Here is a 16,130-nt window from a genome sequence, read left to right on the forward strand (position 1 = left end):
TGGGTATTTTCACTCAATACATATCTATTATAGTCCCCAAAAATATGCATTGTAAGCCTGGAAAAATCTTTCTCTCTTTCATATATCTCAACTTCAGATAAAGTTCTAGCATCTGTTTAATACTAAAAGATAAAAAAGGGAGAAAATCACATTTAAAGAAAACAACACACTGCTTGTTAAAATTCAATTCAATATTTTTTTAATTTAGCACCTTTAACAATGAACATAGCCCAACACCAGACAGAGATATATATAGAGAATTTATATTCAACCCTAATGAGCAAAGAGGTGATGGTGGCAAAACTCCCAGAGACAACATTAGGAAGAAACCTTGTGCCTCGTAGTGCAGACAAAGTGGGATGCAGAATATTTTAATGTAGGATATCTCAAAGAACAAACAGAGATTCAAGAAGAACACCCAACTAGAAAAGATGGGCTAGGCTAGGCAAGTCTTGAACACAAAAACAAAAGCTGTAATACAGTGCAAACAATAATCACAAACACATGTAAACAGAAGCACACAGCATACAATGCTCCAGTCATTAAACAGGGGAAGTAATGAAACAATACAAAACAGGTGAGTGTAATCAAGCGAGTTTTGATCAAATACAATGAAGAATAAGGGTTGACCTCTGGTGGTCTGTTGTAGGGGGAATTGTCTGTGGTCGCAATGATGCCTTGAGAAGAACCATACTCAAAAAATAATCCATCACCATTTTCTGGGTGAAGAATACAGATCGCTATTTTTTTTTTTTTAGAGTCAAGCGTAGCATAGCTTTTAAGAAAGGCTAAGACTGCATCTACAGTCATCTGCAGTGTTTCCATGTGGTGCAATCCACAAGAACTTCACAACATACTTTAGGCTATGTATGAAGGGTCATCCTCAGCAGCAGCAAGTGATTTCTTAGGTGAAGGCAGAAGCAGACCATAAGAATCAGGCAGGTCTGGAAGGCAAACATCTGAGCAGACAGCAGGAGTAATGTGTAGCTTGATAGATAGATAGATAGATAGATAGATAGATAGATAGATAGATAGATAGATAGATAGATAGATAGATAGATAGATAGATAGATAGATAGATAGATAGAGAGAGAGAGAGAGAGAGAGAGAGAGAGAGAGAGACATTATTAGTATTAGGTATTCTCTTATCCTATAGTGGTTTATACAATTTATGCTTTTTTATGCTTTCATGTTTGCCAGAATTAAGCCATAGCACAATAAATCCGATTGTTTTTTAATCACAGCCAAATACACAACTTCTCCTATCAATCCTGAATCTATTAATAACAACTGCTGTATAGAGAAATCTAATTGTGGTGGGGGTCAACAAATAACAATGGAACTGTATTTGAGAAAAAACAATGGGAAGGCTTTTTTAAATTAAAAGTAGAAATACTGAGGTAAAAGTCTAGTTGTGTGAAAGCAGCACACAAGTATCTACATATAAACATGCTCAAGAGTAGAAAAGTGAACTAATGAAAAGAGTTGACAAGTTCATCCTGCCCAATTTTACATGACTAGCAAGTTCACTACACAAAGCGTCAAGGAAAATGTTCTAGCAACTCACGCAAACCTAGAATCCGACTCGCTGCTCCTTTAATGTTTAATAGCCCATTTAGAATGAATGCTAAAGCAAATTAACAACAAAAACAACAAAAGCTAGTTATTTTAACAAGCTATTAAAAAAAAAAAAAAAACGTAAAGAGCTAGGCAGTTTAACAAGCTAATTTACAAAACTTACTTTACTGAGACAAAAATGGCATGAGATTTGTAAAAATCTGATCATCAAAATGAAAATGTATGAAGAAAAAGTGTCCTTTATAGAGTAGGGGTACAAGTATGAATACAAACACAAAAAGTACTTAAATATAGAAAGAAAGTGCAATTAACGAAAAAAAATTTTTTCCACCCCGCTATAATGGTATCATATAGTCCTGGTTCTATTATGTAATAACATAACGTGTTAAATGTGTTAAGTGTGTGTTGTGATCTATGTGCTGTGCGCTGATATACTAGATTTTAGCTGGTTTGGATGATTTGGAGCACTTCCATGTGTCTGTGTAGTTAGAACACTGCTGTGTTACTGGTGAAACTCCTGCTGTGTTACAGTCAGAAAGCCTTTCTTTTTTATAGGCACAATGCCTAAACTAGTCTGCAGACTGTTTCTCTCTCTGTGTCTCTCTGCAGGTTTATTTTTTTATCAGCCTCTAAAATCCAGTCTTTGGCTTTTATCCTAACGAATAGAGTAGGGCAGTAAAGCCTTAGAAGTCCAGATGGAGATGTTAAGCATGCAATGGGAAGTCATGGAGTGAGTTAACTTCTGCCATCATCTGAAAACCCATTTAATGAAGTGTGAATGGGATTGGTCAAGGGTCTGTGAGTGTAGAAACTAATGAAGTGCTAATTAGCTCAGTGGGCAAATCCTAAGGGTCTGAAGTATTAGGCAGTTCAGGATGACCCTTGCTGTGGTAGATCTTTGCCTGATAATTAACCATGAGCTGAAGCATTGCTTAATTACCCATTGAATTAAATCCTCCCATGGTGGAGCTGGACTGTCCTTAGTGCACGTGATCGAGTGGAAATAGAAATAAAGCTAGAAAGCCTTTCTAAAAATGATTTAAAAAACAAAGGAAGTAGAAATAAATAGATAAAGCAACCAATTAAAACACTCTTATTTGTGTACTTGAGAAGTTTTCACCAGCAATCATTCTAATTAAAATGGGTTCATGTTTTAAGTGCTATTAATCCACTGGTTTTCCTTCAGGTCTGCTTGCTACCTCCATCTCCTGAATTTCATTTTTGTTCTTCGTTTTTCCTTCTTTTGACTCCACAGATGGTGATTGGTTTGTTTATTCTCCCAACCAATTATATCAAATTACATAGAAAACTTTAGTTTTAGTGGTTTAATTTGACCACGCCAGAACATCCATGACTTTACCTTTTTGAAGTCAAGGCCAAGGCGAACTATAGTGTTCACGTCATGTCTGGTTTACTTTCCAGAGCCTGTTAAGATCAGCATTCAGTAATTCAGCCTTTAATCTGAAGAACCATATAGAGGTAAGGATCCATTTTATAATAATTAGATTAACTACATATAAACAGTATCATTGAGGTATAGTGCTTGTGAACCAGAATTGATTTACTTTTAGTGCTTACTTTATGTATGAAACTTTCTACTTAAATCATTTAAACATTTAAGTATTGTAAATGCTTAAAATATACTGATAAAGGATATATACAGATCTCTTTAAGACCCTTCGGTTTTACCCACTGGAGCAGCAGGTTTTCATTACAGCCATGTAACAGCCACATCTTAGGTCTTTTACGCTGCATGTTCACAGTGGGCTTTTAAGATTATTACTTGTCGTGCTGTGCATGATCCCACTAAAATCTTGGCCAAATTTTATAATAACAGACTCGGCGATAATCTCCTGAAGTCCTCTTTTTCAAAATATATGATGAAGATTAAAAATAAATGACTACATTCTCAAAATATCGTCTGGAGTTGTACAGAAAATGGGCTCGCCTAAGCAGAAGATTTGAGGTGAGCTTGAGGTTGTAAGGATATATTTTTCTGGCCATTAGCATGTTTTGTTTAATTTTGGCAAATTGGTAGTATTGTGAATTTAAAAAATGGCATAGTATTGGTAGCTGTTTTAGACATTTTGTATCATCTTATGTCACTCCTATTGGTCAGTTTTAGATATTAGATATAGATATCATAGCAGCGCTCTCACTGAGATTTTAATGACACTAAATTGGGTGATGATGCATTTTATGACCTTCAATCTCAAATTACGGGAAAAAAATGATCTTTTCTGATGTACAATTCTTGTCTTTGACAGCAAAATCAGGTCAAAAGTCGTTCAGTGTAAACCTGACATTATATTCATGTATTTGTATATCAAGATAAAATTGGAATAAAACCCTGCAGCCAAACCAGCTATTTCTGTAAAAGTTTGTAGAACAAAAACTTTTTAACAGACACAGAGTCAAATTTAATAGGTGGCAGTATTGTATGTTTATTACTGGATTTTGATATTGATATTTGTCTTTAACTTCTTAAGTGTTTATTTTTCCTAAGAAACCTTTTAGTTCTCACCTCCTTCAAGATCCTTATCCTTCAAAGCTTAGAGGAATTCGAGATAACTCCAGATAATGGTGTGGAGTAGATCGTATGGTTTTTCCAGACAAAGCCTGAGCATAGTCATTGACCCTGACCTTATAAATCAGAATTAATTAACTTCAAATTCTCATGCTCATATTGCTAGCAAATATGCCTGCTCTATTATTGGATTTGTGTAACTAGATGATAATAAGCATTACTGGCTTTGTATTTCTAAACAAATCTAAACAAATAAATTAGAAAATGCTGATCGACTGATATTAGTGAATCTTTAACTAGGTTATAATAAATATGCTTAAGAAGTTTGAAGTTAATTAAAGTCGAAGACTAGGTCCAGTCTGTGTCTGGAAATCCATATTAACCTAAGTTATATGCTGAGTTATAGCATATTAAATTCTAAAGTTAATAAATGCCATGTGGGACAGCTTTTAAGAGGTAGAGGCTATAATAACGACCTAACCAATGTCATTTTTTTCAATGCCAGAGCACCAGTTAGTTGCATGCTGATGAGATAGTAAAGAGAATCCAATGTGTTTTTAATTCTGGTTGAACCAGTGTATCAGAAGTCCGACTGTTTAGTGAGGTAGTGGCTATGCTGGTTTGTGTAGTGAGACGTGAAGTGAGATGTTTTGGTGAAAATAAGCTATCATGCAGCTACAGCTGGCTGAGAAATTTAATTCTACTACCTATTAAGAGCTTGGTATTACTGTGATGAAACCATTATCATCTCATCTACAGTTCTGCTGCCTGTGTGTTTTTATTAGAGTATTTAAATCGCCGAAGGCATTTTGAGAAATCAGTGATTGAGAAAGTTAACGTCTTTTACCAATAATGTATTTTATGTAAGTTTCTTACACACTGCTATAATGTGCTATAGGTGTTTCAGAGAAGATGGCTTAAATAAATTAGCCGAGGTGTCCACGAAATCTAGGAGACAAGTCACTCTGGGTAATCAGTTGACATGACTGCCAAAAAAATAAGCTGTGAATCTACAGTCTGGGCTAGATAGTTTACTAGCCATTTAAACTCTGTGCTGCTGTTTTTCCTTGTTTCATAAAACTAAAAAAATATTCACAGTAAGCCACTGGTTAACTGCAAGTAAGATGCCATATGTCAAAAATTGAGTCTTAGTTTTTATGTATTGCTTTCACCAAAAAGAAGATGATGTTAGCCCTGATAATTCATTTATTTCAACATCTTTGTGAAGCCTCAAAGTCCAACGTCATGCACCTTCATTGACTTAGTTTAGATCCAACAGGTTAGTGGATTGTCTCATAGCAGAGTTGAAAAACAAATGTGCCTTGTGCCCTGTGGCTCATATTATCCTTGGTCCAAGCTTTATTGTTTATAAATGATGTGTCAACGCTTGATTTCCTCTCTGCAATATTTTATCATTGTGTCAGCGCTCACTAATGAAAACATGAATGTTATGAAGAACCTGTGAGAGACCTTTTTACCTTTCCTTCGAATTACATCATAAGTGACGTGCTTTTCTCTTGACAGCGAGAGTGGGAGTATGTGTGTGTGTGTGTGTGTGTACAGTATGTGTGGGTAAGGAAAAGAGAGAGCGGGGGAACATAAGATCAATAAAAAATACCTCTGTGCATGAAAGTCCAAACACATTCCCTGTTTGGGCTGGCGACAGATCCATCCTGATCAAAATGACCACAATATGTCATCTTAATGAACCATGCCACTCACCAGTGCACTACCACACTCTAACAGGGCAGAAATATGAGAATGCCCCTACTGTGTGTGTGTGTCTGTGTAGATTGGTGACTAAATGAAGAAGAGAACAGCACCCAGCAGACAGGAAACAGACTGAAAATGAACCCGTGGCCCATTGAACTTTGACCTTTCTGCAACACACCCATCCCCATGTCACTGAGAGGACAACAGTGACACACACTTTTTGTGATTGTGAAGCTGCACACACCCAGCCTGCCTTACGATTTCAACAATATATTCTCCTGACTTTACATTACATTTTTAATACATATTCAATCCTATTAAAAACAAGATCCCTTGGGACAGTTAATGGTTCTTTCAGAAAAGGCTCCTGAAACATTCATGGCATGGAAATTAATTCTAAGTTCTACTTGTAATCATTTCTGAATTGGAAATATTTAAAAATGCTTTCAAAAAAGGGTTCCTCGAAAGTTCCTTGGAGAGTAGAGGGTCCTAGTTTGCAAAAAAAGATTCCTTCTTTTGACAGCTAATCATTCTTGGTTTCAAAAAGAGTTCCTCGAGGGATAATTAATCATTCTAGCATTTAAGGCAGGGTTCCTAAAGAATTTCAACGGTTCTTCTTTTCAAAAGGAGTTCTACTTTGATCCCTTTTACACAGAGAGGGTAGGCATGGAGAACAACTCTGTGTAATGTCCTTTACAAAGGACACAGAAGGCTTACTGAAGGTACTGAGCAAGAAATAACAAAAACTTTTAGGGTGCAAATTTCTTATTCATTTTAAGAGTACATGCTTATAACTAGCAATCTGTTGAAATGAAAACAGCAAAAAATAAGAATACAAATGTCAAATATAAAGACATATAATTAAAATAGTTACTATTAAAATGTCATGAGATGAAAGATTTGCAAATTGGAGCTATACATTTTGCTCAAATTTTTATTTCAAAATGTGAACTCAAGGGGTTATATGTTTCTCAAAGGCAAGTCCTTTGTTATTGGTTCTACAGTATGAAGATCCTTTGAGGGTTCATCCAGACAGATGAAATGAAAGAACCCTTTAAGGTGCTGAATGGAAGCTTATTTTTTTTTCCAAAGTGTGCATTCAACACATTTAAAATAACTTATATGTTCTTCTACATTCTGCTGAAGACCAACACTAGATTAGTGTGAAAATGTTGAAAGAAAATTTTTCCAAAATGTATCCAACTGTGAGCAAAACCTTTGCAGGTGTGTTTTTCTGTCAAATGATCCAGTCACTCCCTGTAAGACCACCACAGCCGGACCCACTACATCAGCACTTCAAAAGCCAAGGCCGCTCTCCCTCTGCCAGCAGACTCCTCCATGGATAAAGTCTCAAACACAATTCCGAACAAACATCATCACGGAGGTCCATTTAGCAGAGTACACACAGACACACACCAGTGTGAACTGTTACACTCTTCCCTTCTGAGTATGTTTCTCCATGATACACACATTCCGTTTACACACACATATTTTCTGAGGTTCTCAGTGGAACCTCATGAGGTCAGGCTGTTTTTGTAGAATTCAGTGATTTCAGACTGACCATCCATACTTTCACTGAAATGAAACATTATTCAAAAAGTGTGTTTATAGATATAGGATATGTAGCTGAGTAGAACCCTACTTGGACAGATGTGCTGGTACACACACCTACAGAAATAACTTTAATAAGAATACACAGCACTTTCAATGGGTATGGAGGTGAGAATCAGGTTTCGTCCTGTGATGGTTCACTTCACAGCTGGTTTTGACCACATGCATTGATTCCATAATTGTATGCTGGGATTACCAAAAGGTTTTCCTAATGAGGAAACCAAAAGTATCAGTCGCCTCTATTTAATCTTTAGGCTTCTGTAGAAAGTACATCAAAGCCATTTAGGACAGGTGAGTCACATCACACTATATAGACTTATGCATATTCCCAATCACAGCAATCATTCCCAGACCTCTCCTCTTTCACCAAGCTAATCAGAAGAAAAATGCCAAGATCTCCGGAATATGACTGATTAAAGGGACTTGCTTTAAAGTTTAAGACCTCTGGTGATGGAGAAGAAAGTTCATCTGGTTTAGTGGACGACTTGTCAGAGGGATGAATCTGGAAACATTTCTCCTGGTGGACAGTGACAATTTATTTCCTTCTGATGTCTGTTGGGAGTTATAGGCCAAGCCCTGTCCCCGGAGGAAGATGGATGGAGGTGTTGGATATCCCTGCCCTGGAGTGAAATATGTGATGCTGCGACCGCAAACAGAGGCACAGACGTTAGGTCATGCAGTGCTCCTGAACCCCACAGTGATAGTGTGATAGAGGAGAAGAGGTAGCCAGGGCTCACACTGAGTGAGATATGCTAACACAGACTTAGAACACAGCTGTCAGACGTTTAGATGCTGAGCCTTAGGACAGATCAGATGTACAGGGTATAGCCATGTATTAACATAATAAAGCAACGCACATATTCCCTTTGCATTGAGATCATTGAGTTAGTCATTGTTTCCTAACAGTACAGAGTGGACTCACTCTTTGGGGGATGTTAGGGTGTGGTGGATTATTGCTATAATATCTGATTCATAAGATGTTCAGAAATACATTGTGTGAACATTAGTGTGATAAACAACAAATTACTAATAGCTAAAACAAATTTGGTTAGGGTGCTTTCTCCGGAAACTGAGGCCATTTCTTCCAATGCATTTAGTCAAGACTGGAATATATTTTTCAACGTGGGTGTGACTTAGTGAGCAAATCAATGATTCATTTCAAAGTCATGGTGAAAACACACCATTTGTGATTCCAGGACCAGGAATTTTTTTTTTTATAAAAGCAAAAACAAATAATAAAAATAATTTTTAAAAAAGCATAAATTGGTTAGGAAATGATGTGCTGTGGTTTGCAGCAAACACAAGTACAAGTGCAATGAATTATTTTAGGATAAAAATTAGGCTTCACACAAATGAACAAAAACCACAAAGTTATATACCTACACCCTTAAAGGATTTTGCTTTCTAAAGCATTCTTTTTTAAAACCTTTCCTGAATGGCAAACCATTTTTTGTGGTTTGGAAGAAATTAATGTATGTATGTAAAAATGAACCTGTGCCAATTGTATTCACCGAAATAAGACTAATATTGATCATGAGTGCAATCCTAGGACAAAGTGTAGAGGACTATAGAAACTTATTGCCCTTATCCATGTGTGACCAATGTAGTGACAGTTACTAGCTGGTCAGAAGAATTTTATGATGCATTTGAAGTGGATGTGGTAGGGGTTAGGGGTTATGGTGTTGCACTACTGATCAGAAGATTGTGAGTTTGAATCCCAGGTCCATCAAGCTGCCCCTGAGCAAGGCCCTTAAGTGCTCAGTTTTATGAAATGAGATAAATTGTAAGTCGCTTTGGATAAAGGGGTCTGCCAAATGCCAGAAATGTAAACGGTGTGGCTTATATTTCTTTTCAGGTATCACACAAAACCGCAAACCTTCATAGAGGTATCACTCTCCTGTCCTGACCCACATCTTCTGACCATGGGCCTCCCAGAATGCCATTTACACCAGGTCTTTATCTGAGATCGCCTAAGGGATGGCACAAGTTCTCTGGTCCCCTTGTGTTTAAGCGCTGGTTTTAACGATGCGTGGAAGAGTTATTGATCAATTAGAATGCCAAGCTGACAGATATTGCCTAGAAGGTAATTAGTGGATGTCTCGGTAGCATAAAGGTAATATGAGGTCAACTCACAATGTTCTCTTATAGAACACTGCACTGCTGCTAAAGGTCATGCAGAAGCTCTCAACTGTACTGGCATGTGTTCCAAGTCCTTTTAAACGCTCCCTAAGGAAGAATATTAAGCAATTATATCGCATTGAATTCTCAATTCTCAATTGGTCAAGATGTGGTTCATTTTCTCAAACAGCAGCTCTGACTGTAGTGGTAGCTGTGTTTCAAATCATAGCGTTATTTGCATGCACAGTGAATGTGGTCAGTCAGATTTAAGCAAAAAAAAATATGTATAATTTCCATAAAAATATTATTATGTTTCTTATGTACTAAACTTAATTTAACTTTAACTTTCTAAACTTAATTTAAACTTAATTTAACAAGTTTCTAATCACTAGATTCAATGATGTAGAATGAGCCTGATTAACTCATGTATTATAAACATAAACCAATTACAATGTGAAATCTCACATGGATGTTGCCACTGATGGGAACTCACGGTGTTAATGTTACTCAGTTCAGTCATGTGGAACTCATGTATGCTTTTGAATTTAGGAAATTCAGTGGGTTTTTATTTTAGTGTACTCTTTCTAACACTTTATCATTTCCATAGGAACAGTGAACACAGTAAATGCTTGTTTGGTGGGAACGCCACGTAAACAGATTTAAAAAATGTGTCATTGTTGATTTGGAGATGTTTTTTTTGAAGAGACAAATATTTAGCATTTATGGAAAGAATCAGTAGTGACAGTCCTTTGTAACAGTCACAGCTGGTTTCTGCCACTGGAAAGTCTTTAGCACTTTTCTGATGGCAAGCTGCAAAATCCTGGAGTTTGCCAAGGAGGTACAAACTGTTTAAAGCTAATGTAAATGATAGCTTGATTATTGGATGTTTCATGAAATTAAAAGAAAATAATAGAAACAATTAATTTGCTAGCAAGTTCTCTGTTTAACAATTTCTCTGTAACATGACAAGCTTCTCTCAAGAGAGTCTGTTGAGAGAACAAATGATTATAACTGCTATAATTAAAATTATCTTAATGTTCCACAACAATGTGGAAATGTAACTACGATTGGAAAAAAATGATGAAGATTTGTTCTTTAATGAAAAAACAATTGTATAAAATAGCAAATTACTGTGGTATAAGAGGAACAAAACATTTCAGGGTTTGGAAAATAATCAGCTTTAGGGCTGTAACTGTACATCAGACAACAAAACACCACCTCAGTGATGATTATTTTCCTATACCAGCATTTCCCATCATGTTTTATTCCTTACTAAAATGCCATTTATCTACAAGGTCCACACACACTCGCACTAGAATACAGGAAACACTGTATGTTTGAGGTCTTGTGTTACAGCGTAGGCTTGAAAGGTCACACATGAATATTGTCAACAAGGTTGTTTAGTGTGTATGCTGAGGACGAACAGGACATATGGTAATGTGTGTAGTGTGAATGGCGCATTTGAAGCAAAGCCCACAGGCCACTGCAGCACGCTAACCCCTGGGTGCTACTATGCAGGTGCACAGTCTAATACAGACCGAGCCTCTTAACTGCTTTAGGGCTTCCTGTGACCTTTCACCCTTCATTTTAACCTCATATACATGTATGTGCACACACACACACAGAGGTCATGAGCATGATGAGCCTTCAGGATACAATGGCTTAAGCTCAGCACAACAGGAAGTGCTTCATCATACTTAAGAGCCTGATATTCCCAGAGTGAGTATAAATTATACATTCAAATAAAAATGAATCGAGTGAAATCAACTCGACAGACATGGAAATATTAAGACGAACTGAAATCCTGACTTGTGAAATGAGTGTCTCACAGTGAGTACTTTAGCTAATTCCCTGGTGAACTGCGTATTTGCATTATTTTTCAAATTGTGGTGGAGAAAGTTTCATGAGTGTCAACAGTGTGGGAACAATATTATACGATATCTTTACGTCTTCTTGCATGGCTTTCTTTTAGCACTCATGGCATGGAAATGTGATTAGCAAAATTAGCCGACATTGTTAGCTAGCTAAGTAGTTGTAAGTGTTCCTATTAAGGGTAGTTAGCAGTAAACGTCATAATTACACAAGTTGGATATTGGATAATGTCCTAACGTATTATTCAGTTATTCATCTTAAAAGATATCATGTGTACTTACTATGAATTATTCAATAATGACAGAGAAGCTAAGTGGAAACATGTGTAGCTGAGAAAGTGAGAAATGTCAGGACCAGCATGTGGATCTTTAGTTTTTAAGGGTTTAATACAAATACATTTTTGACAGATTACTACCTGTTTAGATCTGTTTTATTATGCCTGAGACATGATTTTTTGTTACATAACACTAGAGAAAGAAGAGTTTTATGAAGGAAAATCCATGCAATAAATTGTAACAATAAGGTCTAGAATGCTATTGAGAGGATTTTTAAAATCTTGGTAAAAACATTCATCAGCTAGGTAACATGAGCTAACATAACATGATTTCAAAAAGATTTTAGGTTTCATGAATGCCCACTTGCAATACTGCTAAGGCTATAGCTATCGGCTAAGATGGATAGATAGATAGATAGATAGATAGATAGATAGATAGATAGATAGATAGATAGATAGATAGATAGATAGATTTTTTTTTATTTAAAACATTCATAGCCCTCACTGCTGATTCTATCCAGCTAGCTAACACAAGCTAACATGACAGGTTTTCCTAGAGTGTTTTAAAGTCATATGTAAAAATATTGATCATGGTGGCTTAGTAGGTAGCATGTTTGCATCGCACCTCTGTGGTTAGGGGTTTTGATTCCCACTCTATCCTGTGTGAGTGGAGTTTGCCTGTTCTCCCCATGCTGTTTCCTCTGGGTATTCTGGTTTCCTCCCCCAGTCCAGAGACATGCACTGAACAGACATCTCTAAACTGTCTATAGTGTGTGTGAAGGTTATGGCTAGGAGTGGTTATGCTGAATTTTGTTTATGGTGTCCGATCCCGGTTGTATTCCTAGTGTCCCTGGGATGCGACACTGACCAAGATTAATCTCTTAATGAAAATGATTATCTTTTAGGAATTCAGAGAAACGTTAGAGACATAAATCACAGACTATCAGTCATGTAGCCTACTGAAAAATGAGTAATGAAGAAGTACATTTAGCAAGAAAGGTACACTATAGCACCGTCATAGCTGTAACTCAGCAGAACTAATAATGCTTTAGTTAACGTTAACATCGTTAACTCCTATGAAACCAAAAACTACATTTAAAGCATACCCATGCTATGTTCTTGTTTTGGAAACAAATATCCAAATCATATAGACAACCTTGGCACTGTTTTAAAAAAAGAGCCCTGGGTCAATTCACTGTTTTGGAGTTCACTACCATGTGGTTATGATTAAATTCTTATTAAAACTAATCAGCACATTTCATCAATGGTAAATTCCATTCAGAAACTGAATCTGGCTTTGTTAATTATTATGGTCCATCTGGCATATACAGCTAGTTTGGCAGTAAAGTTATTGGTGTCATTGAGTCAAATGGCCAAATGGCCCTTCCTTTCCCAGGGCACCAAGTTTGGTCCTCCCTAATGAGGCTGGATACACCAGTGTTTCTGAACCTATTTTTACACATGCTTTAAACAAACACACAAACACATATGCACACATTTGTGCCAGAGCGTTCAGATGTTGTTAATGACAGGTCAGGGAGGGCAAGGGTGAGGTCAAGTCTGGATATGAAAATATTATAGAGGAAGAAAATAACAGGATTGGTTTCTTTTAATGAATGACATTAACACTGAGTGCTTGAGTGCTGGCACACTACCATGCTATTTGGGTACCTTAATTGCCCACTTTGGCTGTTCTATGAGTTTTAGTGAAATACTTTGTGAGATTTTTTTGGAAGTGCTACTTAGTTATAACAAAACTGAACAAGCATGTGTTGTATAAACTCTACCTTTTAGAAGCCTATGCCATTCAGGGCTAACTCACTGTTCGTGACTGCTTGATTTGTTTAAAAATAATAAATTATTCGGATGGAATCATGAACATTTGTTATGCTTTCCAACTGACCTTTTAATAAAACTGACTAAAATATATTTATATCTACCAGAAGGGAAGTTACATTAAAAACTCAGCCACGGAGGCGCCACTTTATTCAGAACCACACACTGACCACCAGCCACTGGCAGCACACCTGGATGAAAAAAGCAGAAATAACAGAAATGAAAAGTGAAAGGTACGATTTGCGATTATGAGACTCTGGCATATGGTGCGCGGAAGCCGTAACAGTCCTAATCTAATGAGCCTGATCACAAAGCCTTAGTTGTAGCTGTAGCTGATGCTAAGTGCTGAATTTCCACCTTCACCCCTTTGTTAATGAGAACCAGCAACGTGGACCACAGTGAAACAAGCAATTCCAGACCATTTCACCTTCACACAGAATGCCATTGTGGCAGCACATGTTTTATTTCACACTGTTGCTTGGCTCCTACCACAGTGGTGGTATTATTTCTTAATTGCAGGGAAAAACCTTTTTTACTGCACCATTGGTCAAAGTCACAGAGTCTACCACTGCTACACTGCTGTCGAGAGCCTGCTACTGCATCAGCTTTGTCACCTCTTTATAACACACACACATACACACACACACACTTCCATATGCACAAACCTCTAAGCTGGTCCTAATTACCTCGGAGAATACGAACACATACACATGTCTGCAAACAGTCACTTAAATGCTGCATATTTCCTTGTACATTATTAATTTGGTTGATAAATATCAATAAGGCAGAATATTCTTTATTCATGAATTGCATGCATTCAAATAGATTGGAAAATTGAAACAAATACCAGAAATTTGATACAAGGAATAGCATTAGTGTTAGCCAGCTACTGTAACTGAATTTTTGTTGTAATTAAGGCTATAACTTTGCACTCTCTGGATGAAATGTGCTATTACATGCAACTTGCTGAAGAATGTTACGTTGGTTTTTCTGCACCACATGGGTTAGTCTGCTGACTGCCTGTGCCAAGTAATACACATTCAATAAGAATTCAAGGCTGTGTTCCAGCAGAACAACGTTCTTCACATTAAATCGTATGCCTAAATACCAAACACACCAGTGCTGTACTGACATGTTATGGGAGTATGTGTTTTGGTATATGGTTTAAGTATTAGATATACTGTGAATAGAAATAATTCACTACGATTTTTTAATGAGAATGATAAAAACATTGTTGTGCAAATTAGTGACTTTTTTCAACCTGCAGAACTTTCATTTTTTATTGTCATAAATAACACATATCCTACAGAATACATTAGTGACCTGACATTAGCTAGCTAGCTGAAATATAAGCTCTTTAGGAAGGGTTGCTCCAGTGTAATCTGACAGCAATCTCTGATTGACATTAAGCTAGTCCAACTAACTCTAGATATAGAATCAAGACGAAGTGGATAAAATACACAATCATTGTTGGATGTACAGAAGTACACTGCAATGCAACTAGCCATCCACTACTCATACCCTCTCATATATTCAATTCTTTAGATAATACAAATTCCACATTGAGGCTACATCAGAGGACCATTATTCACAACTTTCCTGCAAAATCAGAAGAGAAACCAGCATCTTGTTTGTTTAAGACTCTCTTATTGTCTCTCACACCTTCTCTTGTCTGTCACTGTGAATGTTATGTTACTTCTTTCTGAATTTGGGACATGACAACATGAATTTCTCCTTTCTAAATTTAGATGATGTGATGATGTGAAGTCATCTTTCAGAATTTGGGAGGTAATTCTTCTTTCTGAACTTGGGACATGATGACGTGAATTTCTTCTTCATAAATTTGGGAGGTAATTCTTCTTTCTGAACTTGTGACGTGATGACGTGAATTTCTTCTTCGTAAAAATTTGGGAGGTAATTCTTCTTTCTGAATTTGAGACGTGATGACGTGAATTTCTTCTTCATAAATTTGGGAGGTAATTCTTCTTTCTGAACTTGGGACGTGATGACGTGAATTTCTTCTTCATAAATTTGGGAGATAATTCTTCTTTCTGAATTTGGGACGTGATGACGTGAATTTCTTCTTCGTAAATTTAGGAGGTAATTCTTCTTTCAGAATTTGGGATGTGATCATGTTTGATGCTATCATGCCGCAGCTCTGAAACAATTTTAGTTTTTCTTGTCCTCAAACAATCTTGATTTTTTCGCACCTAAGGTCATAACTACTCTTTGCTTAATAGTCACGTGTTCTTTAATGGTCATTTCTAAATAGAACTTTCGGAAAATGGAGCATGTACCGGACAGACACAACAAATACCTTCAAAGTTTATAAAAGCAAAACAGAAGCTTTTAGAAGCTTTGAAGGAGTTTGTTATGTCTGCAGAGAGCTTGCTAAGGTTATATTTATAAATAAGAATCCACACAAAGGCAAAGAGAGTTGTAATGCCTGTCTACTCTGCTGTTTTGGACATCTGTGCTGTATGTTCTGTAGCATATTATGACCGTTGTACAGTAAAGTCATTTTCATGTTATGGTATTATCCCTAATTTGATCAGCTAGGCTAAGCTTAACCATGTGTTCTACATGCTCTGGTTATGTTAA

General features: G+C 36.7%; 1 long non-coding RNA gene across 2 annotated transcripts in view; it reads right to left on the reverse strand.

Annotated features, from left to right (window-relative positions):
* Positions 1-213: 213 nt before the first annotated feature.
* Positions 214-16,130, reverse strand: part of LOC131352181 (uncharacterized) — a 29,879-nt gene continuing 13,962 nt past the window's right edge. For both annotated transcript variants that reach the window (XR_009204477.1, XR_009204476.1), the window contains one exon: positions 214-987. This is a non-coding gene — a long non-coding RNA (uncharacterized LOC131352181). The remainder of the gene's footprint in view (positions 988-16,130) is intronic.

This window comes from Hemibagrus wyckioides, linkage group LG04 (genome assembly GCF_019097595.1).
Source record: "Hemibagrus wyckioides isolate EC202008001 linkage group LG04, SWU_Hwy_1.0, whole genome shotgun sequence".
Taxonomy (NCBI): Eukaryota; Metazoa; Chordata; class Actinopteri; order Siluriformes; family Bagridae; genus Hemibagrus; species Hemibagrus wyckioides.